The 12411-nt window shown below is 52.3% G+C and overlaps 1 protein-coding gene across 3 annotated transcripts in view; it reads right to left on the reverse strand.

Annotated features, from left to right (window-relative positions):
• Nucleotides 1–10020, reverse strand: part of SLC25A22 (solute carrier family 25 member 22) — a 54245-nt gene extending 44225 nt beyond the window's left edge. The window contains exons 1-2 of one of the 3 annotated variants that reach the window (XM_071761614.1): nt 9838–9938; nt 1548–1724 (exon numbers count right to left, since the gene is read on the reverse strand). The gene's annotated coding sequence lies outside the window, so the exon portion shown is untranslated. Of the gene's footprint in view, nt 68–1547; nt 1725–9837 lie in introns of those variants that run through there. The other 2 variants (XM_071761613.1, XM_071761615.1) reach the window with 2 other exon arrangements.
• Between the last annotated feature and the right edge of the window lie 2391 nt (nt 10021–12411).

A 12411-nucleotide genomic window follows, 5' to 3' on the forward strand; every position in this document is an offset into this window, starting at 1 on the left:
TCTGCCTGACACGTTGAGCCTCCTCAGCAAAGTGACTCATCTTGCACTGCTTTGAAATTAGGCCTCTTTTCAGAGAGTTGAAAGTAAAAAGAACCAAGCAATAAACAAAAAAGAGACAAAGAAACAACACAAAAAAGGAGAACAAAACAAAAAAAGAAAGCAAAACAAAAAAACCAAACAAATAACCAACCAACAAACGAACAAAAAAAACCACACCCCCAAAAAAACCCAAAAACCCAAAAAACCCCAAGAGGAACAACCACACCTGAAGCACACCTTACAGCCCTGCTCCCCACCTCCCAACCAGGACTCTCTGGCCCAGGAGAGCCTGGCAGGAACCACGATGCTCAGACGTGTCCCAGCACCCCAAGAGGCACAGGGCTGGGAGGTCAGCAGTGGTTTGGCAAGGCAGGGACCTGATAGCCCTGTGGCTACTGATGTGGAACTGCCTGTGCCACAGCTGAGCCCACCCCAGAGGGGTTCAGCACTGCTGCTGCCAGGGGGTGTCAGGGCCCCAGGTCTGGGACCAGTTTGGGAAACCATCATCTCCTTCCCCTGCAAGAGCAGTAAGCTCATCATGGGAGAGGCAGAGGGGAGGATGGCCACAGCATCCTGCCCTGCACCAGGGGCTCTGACTGACACATGAACCCCCTCCCACCCCGTGTCCTTTCAGGCTACCAGCAGGTCTGACACCACATCCCTTTGCCATGACTGATCTGGTTGCTCCCAGCTTCAGAGCACCTGAATTCACACTGCCACAGGTGCAGGTGACCTCAGCAATCTGTGAGACAGCCCAGGGTCAGATCACACCCTGGCTTTCCTACAGCCTCACCTGAATGTCAGGCAAGGGATCACCAGCTGCACAACAGCTCTCCAGCCTCCATCCCACAGCTGATCCCAACCAGGGCTGTACAACAGCTCTCCAGCCTCTATCCCACAGGATCCCAACTAGGGATCACCAGCTGTACAACAGCTCTCCAGCCTCTATCCCAAAGGATCCCAACCAGGGCTCACCAGCTGCACAAAAGCTCTCCAGCCTCTATCCCAGAGCTGATCCCAAACAAGGCTGTACAAAAGCTCTCCATTCCCCAGGATCCCAGCCAGGGATCCCCAGCTCTCCAGCCTCTATCCCACAGGATCCCAACCAGGGATCACCAGCTGTACAACAGCTCTCCAGCCTCTATCCCAGAGCTGATCCCATCAGGGCTCACCAGCTGTACAACAGCTCTCCAGCCCCCATCCCACAGCTGATCCTGCACCTCTGCTCACAGCCCAACTCCACCACAACTCCCCAGCCCAGCAAGAGGCAGAGCTGAAGCCCACCACGGGGAATTGGGATGTGAGTGCAGAGCAGGGAGGCACCAGGAGCAGGGCAGGCAGGGGTGTGCAGTGCAGATGCCCCCTGAGCAGGCAGAGGCTGTGGGGAGGCTGAGGCTCAGCCCCTCAGGACTGTGCTGGCAGGCAGCACACTGCACCCAGACACGTGCCCACACACAGCTCAGCACTGCCTGCTATTTCTTCCCCCCTTTCCAAAGCCAAATTCATACCATCTGTTCCAGTATTTCTGTAAATCACCCCTATTTCAGAGTTTAGGTGGCTCTGAGTTTAGGTGTTGATGTAGTGCCTGGCATTTCTAAAGTGCTTATTGCTTCAGTACCTTGAGTTATTTCCTTCAAGCTCTCCATTAGTTTGGAAGAATCAGAGTGGGACACATTGTAAAGCTTCTGGCAAAAAAAAAAAAAAAAAAAAAAAGGCATCGAAAAGATAACAGCTGCTCAGGTGCTCAGGTCACAGAGACATTCAGCTGCTAACAAAGAGAGCAGGATGATTCTAGGAAGGGGGTGAAGGGGGTCAGGCCTGTGTGGTTTATGTCCTTTAAAGAACCACTACCTTAGAAAATAACCTTCATAACCAACAGCTGCCCCCAAAAGATGAGATGAACCAGCAACTGCTCCTGTTGCCTTAGAGAGAAGAGCTCAGCTTACCCAGGGCATGGAAAAGGAAGCTGTCCCCATCCTTGAGAAAGCCAACACAAACTGAGTAAGGGAGATGAAGCACCCAGAAGGAGAGCCCATTTACTCCATCAAATCCTACCTTCTGCTACCATTGCTATTGCCTGGATGTGGCCAAACCCTGGAAGTACCACTGGCCCTTTTGGATTGTAGGGGACAGGGTCAGAGACAGACATCTTACTGCTTATCCATAGAATCACAGAATCACAGAATCAGCTGGGCTGGAAGGGACCTCAGAGCTCATCAAGTCCAACCCTTGCTCCACTCCCCCCGTGGTTCCCAGCCCATGGCACTGAGTGCCACATCCAGGCTCTTTTGAAATATCTCCAGGGATGGAGAATCCACCCCTTCCCTGGGCAGCCCATTCCAATGGCTGAGCACCCTCTCCAGAAAGAAATTCTTTCTAATGTCCAACCTAAACCTCCCCTGGCACAACTTGAGACCTCTTGTGCCCTCTTGTCTTGCTGAGAGTTGCCTGGGAGCAGAGCCCAACCCCCCCCTGGCTCCAACCTCCTTTCAGGGAGTTGGAGAGAGTGATGAGGTCTCCCCTGAGCCTCCTCTTCTCCAGCCTCAACACCCCCAGCTCCCTCAGCCCTTCCTCACAGGACTTGTGCTGGATCCCTTCCCAGCCTCCTTGCTCTTCTCTGGACCTGCTCCAGCACCTCAATCTCCTTCCTGAGCTGAGGGGCCCAGAACTGGACACAGGACTCAAGCTGTGGCCTCCCCAGGGCTGAGCACAGGGGCAGAATCCCTTCCCTGGACCTGCTGGCCACGCTGTTCCTGAGCCAGCCCAGGATGCCATTGGCCTTCTTGGCCACTGGGCACACTGCTGCCTCCTCTTCAGCTTCCTAAGGTCCTGCTCTGAATCTGTGGCAAAGGAGCAGCACCCAAATTCCCTCTGACACATCCTGTCCCTGAAGCATGCTTGCCTTTTTTTTTTTTTTCTTTTTTTTTTTTTTTTGTAAATCCCTATCACAAAGCAAAGAGCACAGCAGTGATAAGAAGCTCCCAGCCTGCACATGGCCTTGGAAAGGGTTTTTCCATGCCATCCCAGCAGGCAGGCATCAGTGAACTGCCCTGGGCTCCTCTGCCAAGGAGTGACAGGCACTGAGAGGTCAGTCACCAGAGGGACAAGGACAGGGGGCTGGCCAGCAGCAGAGGTGACAGATGTACTGGTCCAGACTGGTCCACACCACATGCTGCTGCCTCCTTCCACCTGTTTACCTGCCCAGTGCCACACAGCACAGCCCCCTGCCCAAGCAAAAAGGATCCTCTGGAAACTCCAATTAAATCAGAAACAGAGGATTAAAGCTACTGGACTGGTTTGTGGCTTGATCCAAAGCAAGAGCTCAGGCACACAGCATCTCTCTCCTGCTAAAATGACTTCCTGGAAGTCCCCTGTTTTTGTGCTAGAATGAAAAAAGAGAAGCACACATCTTCTCTCTGCCCAAAGGCTTCCTCCAAGCCAGTCACTCAGCACTCTCCTGTTTAAGAGAGGAAGATTTCCCTCTCCCTTCCCCTCCTCACCTTGCCCACAAAGCCCCTTCAATCCCAAGCCATGACACCAAACTTCAGGCAGGGCACACACATTCTTTGATGGGACTTCAGTCATGTCCAGCTGCTTAAATTTATGCCATTCTGGGAAACTCAGCTGGATCAAAATCAACCTCTGCCCTCTGGATAAATGCTGCAGGCCCAGGAAAAAAAAAAAAAAAATCCAACAGCTTTCCTGATAAGCCACACAGCAGCATCAGCACCAAAGGAACAGGGACAAAGCATAGCCACCCACCCACAGCAGCACCACCAAAACTGAGAAAAAAGGACTTTCTATGGGAAGGTTTAACAAAATAAACGTAAGACTACAATGCTGTGAGAAATAAACATAAGACTACTACTGCCTGCATTAAATCAAGATCAACAGAGACCCCATAAATTAATCACCTATCACACTTCTCTTGCCACAGACAAAAACAGTGCTGCCTGAAACCTTCCCCCAAAAAATAACCTCCCTGTGGGCAGCCCTCCTGTGAGAGCAAGTATTCTAAACTTTTATATTTGCAAATGTGTCAGAGGAAACAGCCAGACAGAAATCCAAACTACCCAGGGTGAAAAGGTCTTTTCACTGGGTTTGCCAGCAGTTGTGCCTCAGTTTCTAGAGCTGCAGTAGCCCCTCTTGCTTTATCCTCACAACAACTGGAACTGCCCAGCAGCCAATCCTGCAAGGTTAAAGCAACACCCCCAGCTCAATCCACCTCTTCCTTCCCACTCTGCTTGTGCTGGAAGGCAAAGAGAAGAGGGAAAAATTTAAAAAAATAATTATCTGCTCTTAGCAGTAACTGGAGCAACACAGTGATAGCTTCAAAACCCCACTGTGCTGTCACTGAATCTGCCCAGGTGTCAGTCCCCACTGCCTTGGCCTTGCAGAAGGAAAACTTCATCAAATCCCAGTGCCAGGGAAGCTGAAACCTGTGCCCCTGTGCTCAGCCCTGGGGAGGCCACAGCTTGAGTCCTGTGTCCAGTTCTGGGCCCCTCAGCTCAGGAAGGAGCTTGAGGTGCTGGAGCAGGTCCAGAGAAGAGCAAGGAGGCTGGGAAGGGATCCAGCACAAGTCCTGTGAGGAAGGGCTGAGGGAGCTGGGGGTGTTGAGGCTGGAGAAGAGGAGGCTCAGGGGAGACCTCATCACTCTCTCCAACTCCCTGAAAGGAGGTTGGAGCCAGGGGGGGGTTGGGCTCTGCTCCCAGGCAACTCTCAGCAAGACAAGAGGGCATGGTCTTAAATTGTGCCGGGGGAAGTTCAGATTGGATATTAGAAAGAATTTTTTCACAGGAAGGGTGATCAGACATTGGAAGGGGCTGCCTGGGGAGGTGGTGGACTCGTCATCCCTGGAGACATTTAAAAAGCGACTCGATATGGCACTCAGTGCCATGGTCTAGTGACTGTGGCAGTAGTTGTTCAAGGGTTGGACTCGATGATCTCTGAGGTCCCTTCCAACCCAGCCTATTCTATGATTCTATGAAACCAAACTCCCCTCTTAGACCCCAGGCACAAATTCAGCAGAGGAGAAGAGATTCTTGCAGTCACATCCCCGACATCACTGCAGGCAGGGCTTGGGGCCATGCAGCCACCTGGGGGCAATGCACAGGGAAGGAGATGTGGTGTGTATGATATGTCAAAAAGAAAACCAAAACCCTTGTTCACATAGCACACAGAGCTCTTTTGCCATAAGTAAAAAAAATTGCTGTAAGTAAATAAAAGTAAAAAAATTATATATATATAAATATATATAATTTATATCATATATATAATTATATATATTTATAAAATATATATAATTATATATATAATTATATATATAGTATATAAATATATACCATTTATATTATATATATAATTATATATATATTTATAGATATAATTTTTTACTTTTATTTACTTATAGCAATTTTATATGTATATTATATATATTATTATTACATATGTATTATATATATATAAAATTATATATATATTATATATTATATATTATATAAGTAAAAAAAAAATTGCTAATTTCAAGTTCCCACCTTTCTGGGGGTGTTTGGCTACTTCTAAGAGAGCCTGGATGTGCACACATGGGCATCAAAGGAGGCTCTTGCATTTCCTGACAACACAGTTAAGTATTGAGGTGAACCCATCCACAGGTGGAAGAGGAATAACAGTCAGTCCTTATATACCTTATATACACCTTATATACACCTTATATACCTTATATACCTTCTCTAGAGCAGAACGCAAGATGCTGTGGCTGGGCAGGTCCCTCCCCATCCTTCGCTGCTGCTGAAGGACCAGGACAGCCCCTTGCCCACCAGGAAGCCCAAGAGGATCTTGCCAAGCTTGTGAGCAGCATCCAGAGCAGGCTGTGTGCCCTGGCTCCTCCTGGGGCTCCAAGGCTCCCACACCATGGCCCAACCTCCACTGCCACAAACCAGATTTGTTTGGTGTTGTACACCAACTCACTCCAGTCAAGGTGCACAGCTCCTGGGACACCACTGACCTGCCAACAGCTGTGTAGGAACTTCATTCTGGGGAAAAAAAACAAACCAAAAAGCCAAAGAAAGAAGAAAAAAAAAACAAAACAACCCCCCCACCCACCAAATAAACAAGGCAAAAAAAAAAAAAAAAAATCCAAACCAAACAGGGGGAAAAAAGCACTTTGAAAAAGGCCATCCAGGATCCCAGCAAACTTAGCTTTTCTGTCCTGAAACAGCCTAGAAAAGGGGAAACCCCCCTGATAAGCCATCAGGATTCTGCCATAATGCACACAAAATGCAGCTCTCAGGACCACCAGGGAGCTCATTTATCCCAGCCACTTCAAACCTGCCTTGGTTTCCTATCATCTCCCCAGTGCAGGATCTCCTAACAACCAACCAAAAATATTTTGCACTTTTCCACCTCTTTTCCTGCCCCTTTAGGGCCGAGTTGGAGGTTCTGGCATCCTGGCAGAACACCCTATTTTTTTTTAAGAGAGGCACCCAGAGCAGGGCATCTTCCTGGCACTGGAAAGCTGGCAGTGCAAAACATTTCCCATCCCCTGCCCCCAAGGGAGCCCAAGGATCAAGTGGCAGGAAAAAAAAAAAAAAAGACTGCAGTGGAAAAAGGCAAAACAGGTGTGTTACAAGACAGCAAAGCTGCATCCAACACTGCTACATTGTTCTCACCACACGTGCCTTTTGCTTCCCAAATTTCAGAGGGACACACCACCCTGCAGCAGCTACTGTGAATCGGACAATTCCCCTCCAGGAGGGTTTTATTGCCACTGTGGGGTGAAAGAGAATCCAGGGTTTTGCCAACATCTGTAAATCACACAACCTCCAGCCCAGCAGCAAGCCCCAAATCCCACCCTTTGGAGGACCAGAGATGGAGACCACACAGTCCTGGACCCCACTGAGGCACTTTGGATCAAGAGAGAAGGAATTAACTCATCAGTCACTGCCTGCAGATTATTCAGTAAAACCCAGAGTGCCAGGGACACCACTGCACAGTGACCATACCCACTGCAACAAGGCTGATCAGCCCTCACAGAAAAACTCTTCTTAGGGGTATCTGCAAAACTGGGCCAGCAGTCAGGGATGTTGGATCTAGGCATGCTTTACTCCAGCCAAACACAGCAGTATGTGTTTCCCCACCTAAAAAATGCTGCTGCCCTGCTACAGAAAATCTCTCCCTCCTGTTGCACAATTCTCAGCATGGCAACACTTACACAAGAACTGTACAAGCACATGAAATCCTGACAGCTCCTCACTGAGACCTGACATGGCAGACAACAGTTTTCAGCTGCTGGTGTCTTCAGGCAATTTTTTGGAGCTCTTGGAGTGAGTCCAGTGGAGGGGCACAATGCTGATCAGAGGGCTGAGCACCTCTCCTATGGAGTTAGGTTAAGGGTGTTGGGGTTGTTCAGCCTGGAGAAGAGCAGGTTCCTGGGACACCTTCCAGGGACCTTCCAGTACCTAAAGGGGACCTACAGGAAAGCTGGGGATGGAGTTTCACAAGGGATGAGGGGTAATGGTTTCAAACTTGAAGAGGGGAGATGGAGGTTGGACATGAGGAAGAAATTCTCTAATTTGAGGGTGCTGAGCCCCTGTCCCAGGCTGCCCAGGGAAGCTGTGGCTGCCCCATCCCTGGCAGTGTCTCAGCCCAGGTTGGATGGGGCTTGGAGCACCCTGGGCTGGGGGAGGTTGGAACCCATGCAGGGGTTGGAACTGGAGGAGCTTTAAGGTCCCTTCCAACCCAAGCCAAGATGTGGCTCCCATTTTCACCCTCATCACAGCTCCAAGTGCTCATGGCTCCCAAGCCCCAGTCACTGTGTCTCAGCCCTGGTCCCCATCATACCTTTGCCCTGCCAGACCACCCTGTGCAGGGGGCTGCTCCACCAGTCTGTGCTGCTGTCACCTTGGCCAGCCCCGCAGATCCTTCCCCCTGTCCCGCCCACTAATTTAAATTTTGGCAGGAAAAGGGGAGAGCAAGCGGCTGTCGTTTCTTTTTACCTCCTGGTAACATGATCCAGCACACCAGCCTTCCTTAAAGTGGCAGCAGGAGGATCTTTCAGGGCCCTGGCATCTTAGTAGGACATTAACAAGATTGCTGGGCATCAAAAAGGGCCGTACACTTTCCTTCAGAGCAGCGCTGGCCTCCAATTTTTGACACTGATTCACTCCTTGCTCCAGCTGCCCATCCATCCCTGCCACCGATCGCCATCACCCTTAAAAAAAAACCTCCTTACTCCTGTCTGTGGGCACTCAGAGAACAAATGAGCCCAAGGGCACAGCACCAGGAGGAAAAAACTGTCCCGGTGAGAACAAGAAGTAGTAGCACACTGTTAAGAACCACTGATGCAAGACATTCAAAGGGGTAAATCCCAGCAGTACTGGTGATTAAAAAATAAATTTAAAAAAAATTATATTTATATTAAATATAATATTTAATATATAATATTAATTTTTTTAAAACCCACATCAGTGGTGGTTTATTTTCTGGTGAAGAAGTTAAGAGTAACTCCTCCTATTAAAGCTCATCTTTATCTTCACTTAAAAGAACCTGGAAAGCAAAACACAAGCCAAGGACAAGACAACCACCACCCAAGTCCCACATGATACATCATTATCAGCTGAGTCCCACCCCACTTCGATTGTGGTTTGCTTGCCAAGGGAATCCTTGAGAGGCAAAGGCAAAGCCCCAGTGACTTGCAGTGATCAAAATCTCAGCAGAGAGAATCCCAAGAGCAGCAGCCATGCCACAAGAGAGGTCAGGTCCTAAGGGCAGCACGACTCCCAGAGACAAACATGCTCTAGTAAAAACACCCCCTCTTTAACTAGAAAAACCTCATATCCAGAAGATATTAGGCCAAATAAACATAGCTGGGATGCTGGCTTCACGTTTACTCTGACAGCCTGGCAAGGCATGGAAATTAAAAGCTGAGAAGCCCCGCAGGAGAGAGGCCTTGGGCACAGGAAAATCCAATTTCCAGTGGCCGTGCCCTTGCCTAGCAGGAACCCAGCAGCTCCGGAGGATGCTTGGGGTCCAGTTTCCAGGGTGACCTTGTGGAAATCCCACAGCCTATCCAAATTTCCACCTTCACCATCCACTGGAAGAAAAGCTCAATAACCTTGACCTACCTCAAAGAGGTGCAGACCTGGATTAGGTGATCCTGGAAGGAGCTCGGAGGGGCTCAAGATGCAGGACCCTGCCCTGCCGGAGGCTGCAATCCTATAAACCACCCCACAAATCGGGACCCCCGGGACACGTGCGAATCACTTTCGATATAAAAAGCGGCAGCTCCGGGGCTCCAGAGGGTAGGGCTGAGCCTGCACACGTGTCACCCGCAGCTTCCCGGGCACGCAGCGAGAGGAAGGGCGACCCTGAGCCAGCCCCGCACCCAGGGGTGATCCTGCTCTGCCCCGCACCCAGGGGTGATCTCTCCCGGCATCGGCTCTGACACGCGTGCGGCTCCATCTCGGTCCCCAACCCGGACAGAGGGCCCTCCATCCCCGGGACGAGGGGAGCGGCCGGGGAGAGCCGCACTTCCCCGGGTGAGGGGAAGTGCTGCGGGGCCGGGAGGGCTCACAGACCCCCGGGGGGAGGGGGAAGGACCAGGGGAGCCCGCAGCCCCCGCCGTGAGAGAGGTACGCGGGGGGCAAGGGGAACCCGCAGCCCCCGGGCCCCCGGGGGTGCAGGAGGGGCCGAGTGAGGAAGGGGCAGCGATCCGCAGGAAGGGGGCTGGGTCGGGGTCAGCGATCCGCAGCCCGCACGGGCGCTGTGCGGGGACCTCCCCAGGGCCGTGCCCTCACTTACCCCTGCGGGGCGGCGGCGGTCCCGCCGGGGCCGGGGGCCGGTGCGGTGCGGGGTGCGGAGCTCCTGGCTCGGCTCGGCTCGGCCCTGCCCGGCTCAGCTCTGCCCCTTCTGGCCGCGCTCGGCGCAGGAAAAGCCGCGGCAGCCGCCGGGCCCTCCCCGCCGGGGCGGCCGCTTCGTCGCCATGGAGGCGCGGGCAGGGGCGGCGGGGCTGTGCGGAGCCTCCCCCGGGCTGGACCCTCCCTCTCTCCCCTCCCTTCCTTCCCTTCTTTCCCTGCCTCCCTTCCCTCCCTTCCCTCCCTCCTTCCCCTCCCCGCCGCGCCGGGAAGCAGCGGTGTCCCCCGGCCCCGCCGTCCCGCAGCCCCTCCCGCAGTCTCCCGTCTCCGCCCGTCAGCCATCTTACAGCCACCCGGCGGGGTGGCGAGCGGCGGGACCGGCGGGCGAGCGAGCGAAAATGGGGGGAGAAACGGTAAATTTGTCATTCCCTTGGAAATAAGAGGCCCTTCCTTCAAAATGAAGGGCGAGCGCGCTGCGGACGGTCGGGTGGCCATGGAAAGCCTGCGGGGCAGTGGGTGCGGGGCTGCCGCGGCTCAGGGCTCCGGAGAGGTGGAGGAGCCGGGGGGCATCAGCTCCGCTCCCACTGCACGGGATGGGTGCATCCCGCAGAGCAGGAAAAGAGGAGGGAGATGGGAGGCTCCATGGGTGAGCAGGGAGCTTCCGAAAAAGGTCACGGGGGGAGAAGGAAGGGGCTGAACTCTTGAGAAGATCACGAGGATGCTGCCAGGGAATGAATGCAGGGGGGAAATGAGAAAATCCTGCTTGGAATCAAAGCTTGGAAAGAACATCGAGGTCAACAGGAAGGGTTTCTTCAAGCATAAAACTAGAGAAGGTGTGGGCCCACTGCTGGATGAGGCAGGTGCCATGGTAACAGAGGATGCAGAGAAGGTGAACACTTACTGAATACTCTCTTTGCTTCAGTCTTTCCTGACAGCCTTCAGGAGTCCCAGACTTTGGAGGTAACAGAGAAAGTCTGGACCAAGGAGGACTTGTGTTGAGGAGAAAAAAGTTAGAGCTGAATGAAGTGTAACCTGGATATCCAGGAGTCCATGGGTGCTGGTGGGATACAGCTGTGGGTGCTGAGGGACCTGCCAGAGGTCATTGCTGAGCCTCTCTCCATCATCTCTGAAATGTCCTGGAGAAGAGGTGAGATGCCTGAGGACAGGCACTGGGGGAAAGCCAGTGTCACTCCACTCTTAAAAAAGGGCAAGAAGAGCCAGGAAATGACAGCTTCACCTCCATCCTTGGGAAGATAATGGAACACTTTGTTCTGGGCATCATCTCAAAGCATGTGAAAGGAAATCAGCATGGATTCACCAAAGGGAAGCCATGTCTGCCTAACCTGATAGCCTTCCAGAGTGTCCTGACTGACTGGCTACAGGAGGGGAGGGCAGGGGATGCTCTCTGCCTCGACTTCATAAGGCTCTTGAGACCATCTCCCACAGCATCCTCATGGGCAAGCTTAGGATGTGTGGGTTAGATGGATGGACAGAGGGATGGAGTGGAAACTGCCTCAAAGATGGAGCTGAGAAGGTTGTGGTTGGTGACATGGAATCTAGCAGGAGATGTGGTGGTCCCTGCAGTGAGCACCGGGTCCAGTCCTGCTCAGGGCATTCAGCAGTGACCTGACCAGAGATGGAGTGTCCCCTCAGGGTGATGGCACTGGTCTGGGAGGGGTGACTGACACACCAGAATGCTGTGCTGCCATCCAGCATCACCTGGACAGGCTGGGGGACTGGGCAGAGAGACCCTCATGAAATTAACAGGGGGAAGTGGACTGTACCTCAGGAGGAATAACCCCATGGATCTGTACAGGTTAAAGGCTGGAAAGCAGCTCTGTGGAGAAAAGACCTGGGAGTGCTGGAGACAAGAAGATGACCATGAGCCAGCAATGTGCCCTTGTGTCCAAGAAGGCCAATGGCATCCTGGGGTGCACCAAGAAGAGCTTGGCAAGCAGGGAAGGGCAGGTTCTCCTCCTCCTCCTCTGGCCTGGGGAGGCCCAAGCTGGAATACTGTGCCCACTTCTAGGCTCCTCAGTCCCAGAAGGACAGGGAACTGATGGAGAGGGTGCAGCAAAGGGCTACAAAGATGATCAGGGGACTAGAACATCTCTTATGAGGAAAGGCTGAGGGACTTGGGTCTCTTCAGTCTGGAGGAAGAAGACTGAGGGCAGATCTTACCAATGCTTACAGATACTTGGAGGTGGGTGTCAGGAGGATGGGGACAGTGTTTTTTTCAGGGGTTCCCAGTGACAGGACAAGAGGTAACAGACACAAACTTGACCAGAGGAAGTTCCATCTAAACGTGAGGAGGAACTGCTTTACTTTGAGGGTGGCAGAGCACTGGAACAGGCTGCCTGGGGAGGTGGTGGAATCTTTGTCTCTGGAGACTCAAAACCTCCCTGAACACCATCCTGTGCCAACTGTGATCCTGCTCTGGCAGGGGGCTTAAACTAAATCCTCTCCAGAGGTCCCTTCCAACCCTGTGAGTCTGTTTAATACACTCAGGAGCTTGGCAGGG

Source organism: Heliangelus exortis, chromosome 18 (assembly GCF_036169615.1).
Source record: "Heliangelus exortis chromosome 18, bHelExo1.hap1, whole genome shotgun sequence".
NCBI classification, from domain to species: domain Eukaryota; kingdom Metazoa; phylum Chordata; class Aves; order Apodiformes; family Trochilidae; genus Heliangelus; species Heliangelus exortis.